Genomic DNA, 5,895 nt, shown 5'->3' with positions numbered 1-5,895 from the left:
GTGGGTCTCCAGGGGTATAGGCTTTGGTGCTTTCCCTGGTGGGCAGACCCCTGGGGATGTGGGCCCAACAAGTCCCAAATTTATTGCCAACAGTCTTAGTCCAAGTTCTTCATAAGTAGTACATGGTATTTCTGTAACACTAGGGGGATTTACTGATGTATTCTCTTCCTTAGTCCTGTTAACCCCTAACCTGGGGAAACAACCTTTTTCGGGGAGGTGGTCCTAGTTAAAACACATAGCGCTTAAGAGGGGGAGCAAACATATCTCATATATGCCAGTTCCCTTGAAACATAAGCTGTGTAGATGTTTCTTCCCTGCAGTGACTGTGTCAAGCAGCAAGGGTGGACTGGCTCCCGGCACCCTTCATGGGAACTTGATCATTTTACTTTCCCACAGACTCACCAACAGGTTATATTGTCCAGTTTGAGTTTTGGTTTAATTTGAGTTTTTTGGTCTGATAGGTGAGACATGGCTTTCGGGATAGTCTTTGCATTTCTCTTGTGAGGTGGGAGTGTAACCTGAAAGTGGTAATGTCAATACCTCAGGTACCTAGATGGGTTAGCCATCTGTATTTCTTTTTCTGTGGGCTGCTTATATCTATAGGATATTTTTTATGGGATTCTTTTTATTTTTTAAAGCTCCTGTATTAAGGCTGTTAAATACTCACCTATGATTAAGTTGCAGATTCTCTTTCAATTGGTCGTTTGTATTTCCCCCAAGTTTATGGTGATTTTGGTTTGGTTTTGTTGCAATATATAGCAGAATTCTTTTATGCAATTGAATTTATTACTCTTACTACTTAAGGATTTTGAGCTGTTAGAACAGTTTTCCTCATTTTCATGTTACTGAATTCATTCATGTTTTCTTCTAGTGTTTGTGTGATTGCCCTTTTTTAGATTTAGATCTCTGTTCTATTTGGAGTTGACCATGGTTTGCAATTTAAGAAGTAGATCTAATTTTACCTTTCTTTTCCCCATGTTATACTATTTATATCATTAACCCTGATTCTAATGTACTCAGTGTTTTGATTAACACTGATTGTCCTACTTACTTGGAAATCCTTGTTTGGGGTTATGCTGAAGAGCTTTAGTGTGCTGCTGTTTTATAAGCTGGGTGACTTAAAAGCCAGAAGGGCCACCTTTAATATGTTGCAGTTTATAAAGCACTTTTTCCTCTCTTGTTTCTTCCCCATTTTGCATATGAGGAAACCAGGTCTCAGACGAACTGGCTTGCCCAAGATCACACCATGCCACCACCTCTGTCTTCAACCAGTGCCCTGCCACCCTAGGTCTACCACTACTTCACACAAGGCTGTGGCCAAGCCATGATGCAGTCAGTGAGGGAGCATAGTTAAGTGTATGTCCTGCCTCTGCTACCTCATAGCTGTGTGACCTTGGACACCTCTTCACCCCTCTGGCCTCACTTCTGTATGTAAAGAAGAGTTTGGAAATAGATCAGTATTTGTCAAACTTTAGTAACTCTCCTCCTTTTGATAAACAGGTACCTCATGTTTCCCTGCCCCAGGATTTTCATCCCCAGGATGTGGCTGATGCCTATATATGCCCTATCAGCCAAGGTTTTATCAGGCTTTCTATTCTAAAACAACAAAGTAATATTCAATTTTCCAAATATAAATGTATAATGTTGAATGTTTTTTAAAACATAAGCTCCCCTCTCCCCATGAGAGAAATTCTCTGAAGCTATTTCCTGCTCTGAAGTTCTAATTCAAAGAACCAGGCTAGGAATCAGGGAATCTCAATTATGATTGATTGAATATATTTCTCCCAAGGGAGGGGACCATTAACATACCACTGCTCTCTCCAGCGTCCAGATGGTGTGAATTACAGAGTCCACATGCTACAAATGTGCGTCATTGATTTCTGTTCTGTCTGGGCCTGTCCTAAAAGCTTATGAATGAGTTAGATGTGCTCTCCGCACTCAAGGACCGCACAGTTCTAGTGGGGGAGGCAAACTCGGGGACAATTTGAGGTAAGTGGTGTTAGTTCCATGATAGATACTTTGGAAGCACCTCCACCATAAGGAGAGGGAAAGAGCATCCAGGAAAGCCTGGAAGAGATGGCTGACCACAAGCTGTCTCCATGGAAGAGTGGAATTAATGGGTGAAAGCAGGGACTCTGGGCTGAGGAGGAATGGTGATGGTGGTTACAACTCATTGAGGGCCTCTGATTTAGAATCTTCACACACCTCATTTAATCTTTGCAGCCATCCTTCAAGATAGCTATTTTCTTTTTACAAACCAGAAAACCAAGGGCTTAGAGTGCTAAACAGAGTACACAGCTAATGAATTCCTAATAAGAATTTAAACCAAGGTCTGACTTCAGTGCTCATTGCCTTTGTGTAAATGTTTGCAAATTTCTGCTAGGCAATCCTTTCTTACAGTGATGCCCATTCAATTGGCTCCAAGCCTTTCTCTTTTCCTGCTAGAGACCCACGAGCTAGTTTAATAGAGGCTGTCTGGCACACATCTTTGCTGTAATTAAGTCAATCATGGGAGCTGGCCCCCTGCTTTTTAGACACAGCATGGAGCAGTCCTTATTTCATCACTCCTATACTTTTATGCATGAAACAAGCTTTTACAATAGGACTTTTTTCACTCCCTTTTTAGCTGAGGTTCCCAAAACAAAACTAAAGGTGCCAAATAGTCCCGCTTTCCAAGGTGAGATGTTTACAATCTGCAGAGCTTGTACAAGAGGTGCCCAGGTTCCAGTTTGTAAGCCTTTGTTAACTATGTATTTCTAGGACAGAAGTTGAAGTTTCCTGCATGCATGGCTCATCCTTGAGAAACTAAGGCTACAGGCACTGGCTGGGGCAGTTGACCTCCAGCAAAACAGTGAGAGGTGTTTCCACAGATGCAGGAATGCACCAGTGTCTCCTCTGGACCAGATGTGGTCTATGGGAAAGGACCAGGCGTAGGTCAAGTGTTCACAGTAGAGGACTATTTGGAAGAGATAAGGGGACCCTAAACAAAAAGACTGAAGAATAGACTATCAAATACTCAGGGCTGTAGCTAATAAGTATAGTCTAAGAAATAGCATTGCCCATGTCACAAGTGTTAGAGCTAAGATTCTCAGTGATACATTTCTTTGAGAAATGTATGCTTTGAGAGAAAGAAAAAGACTTGTACTTTCTTCTTGTCCAGAGCCACACCACCAAACTACTTTTTATTATATTAAGTATAGTTGATATACAATATTGCTTCAGGTGTACAACTTAGTGAATCAACATTTATATACCACAATATAAATACCATGTAAAGTACCACAATAAGTTCAGTAACGATCTGTCACTGTACAATTGTTACAGTATTGACTATACCAGCGGTGGGCAACTTTTTTGTGAGTGCGTGCCAAAACCAGCAAAATCTCTGACTCAAAATTCTGCGTGCCAACCCTAATTTTTTGAGAACATGTTACGCCTACTTGATATCTCTTAAGGTGTACGTATGTGAAGAACCTTGAAGAAATAATAAAATTCATTCGAGCGACAGAAACACAGTATATGATGATGAAAAATACATTTATTTGAAACCAAAACACTGGTCAGATCTAGGAAGGCAGGGAGAGTTAAGGCAGAGGCATAGAAATTGCTCTTCCCCTCTCTCGTCAATCCATGTCTATGGTCTTTAAGATAACTTGTTATGTAAAATTATTTATCTAAGATGCACCTACACTGAATTTATCTGAAAAATAAGAAAGTCGATATTGAGAAAAAAATTGTAAATGGAAGATTATAAGAGAGGGTTTCGCATGCCAGCAAAAGTTACTGGCTGCCATGTTTGGCATGCGTGCCAGGGGTTGCCCACCCCTGGACTATACTATATTCCCCATGTGGTACATTACATCCTTATGACTTATAACTGCAAGTTTGTACCTCTTAATCCCCTTCACCTTTTCTGCCCCTCCCATTCCTTTGCCTCTGGCAAGTTTGTTCTCAGTGTCTATGAATCTCTGTTTTATTTGTTTGCTTGTTTTTTAGATTTCACATATAAGTGAAATCATACTGTATTTGTCTGTCTGACTTACTTCACTCAGCACAATACCCTCTAGGTCCATTCATGTTGTCACAAATGGCAAGATCTCATTTTTCAGGAAGAGTAATATTCCATTATATACTACATATATGCACATTATATATGATATATATATTTCATATATAATACATTACATCTTTATTCATTTATCTACTGGTGGATACCTAGGTTGCTTCCATATCCTGGCTATTGTAAATAAAGCTGCAATGAACATAAGGGTGCCTATATCTTTTCAAATCAGTGTTTTTGTTTTCTTTGGAGAAATACCCAGAAATGGAATTGCTGGGTCCTATGGTAGTTCTATTTTTAATTTTTTTTAGGAACCTCAATACTGTTTTCCATAGTAGCTGCACCAATTTACAATCCCAACAATGCACTAGTGTTCTTTTTTCTCTGCATCCTCTCCTGCACTTGTATTTGTTGATATTTTTTTATCAGAGCCATTCTGACAGGTGTGACGGACGGCAGCTCTTAAGAAGGAACTTTTCTGCCCCTTCCTTTCTCAGCCCAACCCTAGAGGAGCCAAAGGCAGCTAGTGGGGTGTGTGTGTGTGTGTGTATTGGGGCGGCGGCGGGGCACACTTGGAATTCCCTGGCACTCCAGCTCATACCACCACCTTTTCTTTATGCTTAAGCTGTACCACAGGTGTTTTGACACATTGACCGAATTTTCAGTTCACTTGCTTTCTTCCTTCATTAGACTGTGAATAATACCTCAAGGTATTGGTATTATTCATTACAAAAGAATCCCAAACCGGGTGAATCTCAATGCATTGGTTTACAAAAACTATGAAGCACCTCCCTACATACTGCAACATAAAGCTCTTGTTTGCCAATTCAAGAGACCATATTGTGTCTAGGTCTATACTGGCTTACAAAAAATGCAGCAGATAAAATACATGTTAAATGGCCACTTCAATCAACTAGCTGTATTCAGAAGATGAGAAATTCTACAAGATAAATGATCAGTTTCTCCAACAACAAAAATATAGCATTAACCTAAACAAAAGATTTAAAAGAAAAATCAACTAAATATAATGGACCATTTGGGATCATGATTCAAACAAGTCAAATGTAAATAAACATTTTTATTGAATTCATTGGGGTGACATTGGTTAATAAAATTATTTAGGTTTCAGGTGTACGATTTTATAATAGGTCGTCTGTATATTGTATTGTGTGCTCACTGCCCAAGTCAAGTCTCCTTTCATTAAATAGACACTTTTAAGATAAAGAAAATTGAACATAAACTAGGTATTAAAAATGTAAGCGTTAAATACTTTAAAATGCAATTATTGTTAATTTTATTGGGTATGATAATGGTATTTTGGTTGTGTTTCTGTTAAGAGTGTCAACCTAAATAAAGAGGTAAACGAAGGTAAGCTCAAATTATGAGAAAAAGGTTTATTTCAGAAATAGCAGAGGAATTGCAATATAGAAAACCCATGCTGTAGCAAGCTCCAGGCAAGTCCACTGAGGGCTTGTGGTAGGCTGGCTGTATTTATGGGGAGGCAGGACAAAGGGCAGGAAATCCAGGCAGAGTCGAAGCAGTAAGTTCATTGGCTTGAGGATGGGGAGAGATTCTTGGTGGATGCTCATTGGTCAGGAGATAAACTTCTATCTTCTGTAAATAAGGCATTTATGGGAAATCAGCCTCTCAGTTCTTAAGTTTCATTTTCCTGAGGGTTCATGTGTGAGATTTTCCATTTTATATGATCCAGTTCCATTTTATTTTATTTATTTATTTAAAAAATATATGTCTTTTATTGATTTCAGAGAGGATGGGAGAGGGAGAGAGAGATAGAAACATCAATGATGAGAGAGAATCATTGATCGGCTGTCTCC

The 5,895-nt window shown here is 39.3% G+C and overlaps 1 long non-coding RNA gene across 1 annotated transcript in view; it reads right to left on the bottom strand.

Annotated features, from left to right (window-relative positions):
- The window catches only part of LOC106724831, a 9,654-nt gene extending 8,627 nt beyond the window's left edge, over positions 1–1,027 (bottom strand). Inside the window, exon 1 of the long non-coding RNA XR_001360662.1 lies at positions 1,017–1,027. This is a non-coding gene — a long non-coding RNA (uncharacterized LOC106724831). The remainder of the gene's footprint in view (positions 1–1,016) is intronic.
- Positions 1,028–5,895: the final 4,868 nt, after the last annotated feature.

Source organism: Myotis brandtii, unplaced genomic scaffold, assembly GCF_000412655.1.
Source record: "Myotis brandtii unplaced genomic scaffold, ASM41265v1 scaffold99, whole genome shotgun sequence".
Classification (NCBI taxonomy): Eukaryota; Metazoa; Chordata; class Mammalia; order Chiroptera; family Vespertilionidae; genus Myotis; species Myotis brandtii.
Note: the sequence above shows the minus strand (reverse complement) of the source record. Positions and strands in the feature narration are given on the sequence as shown.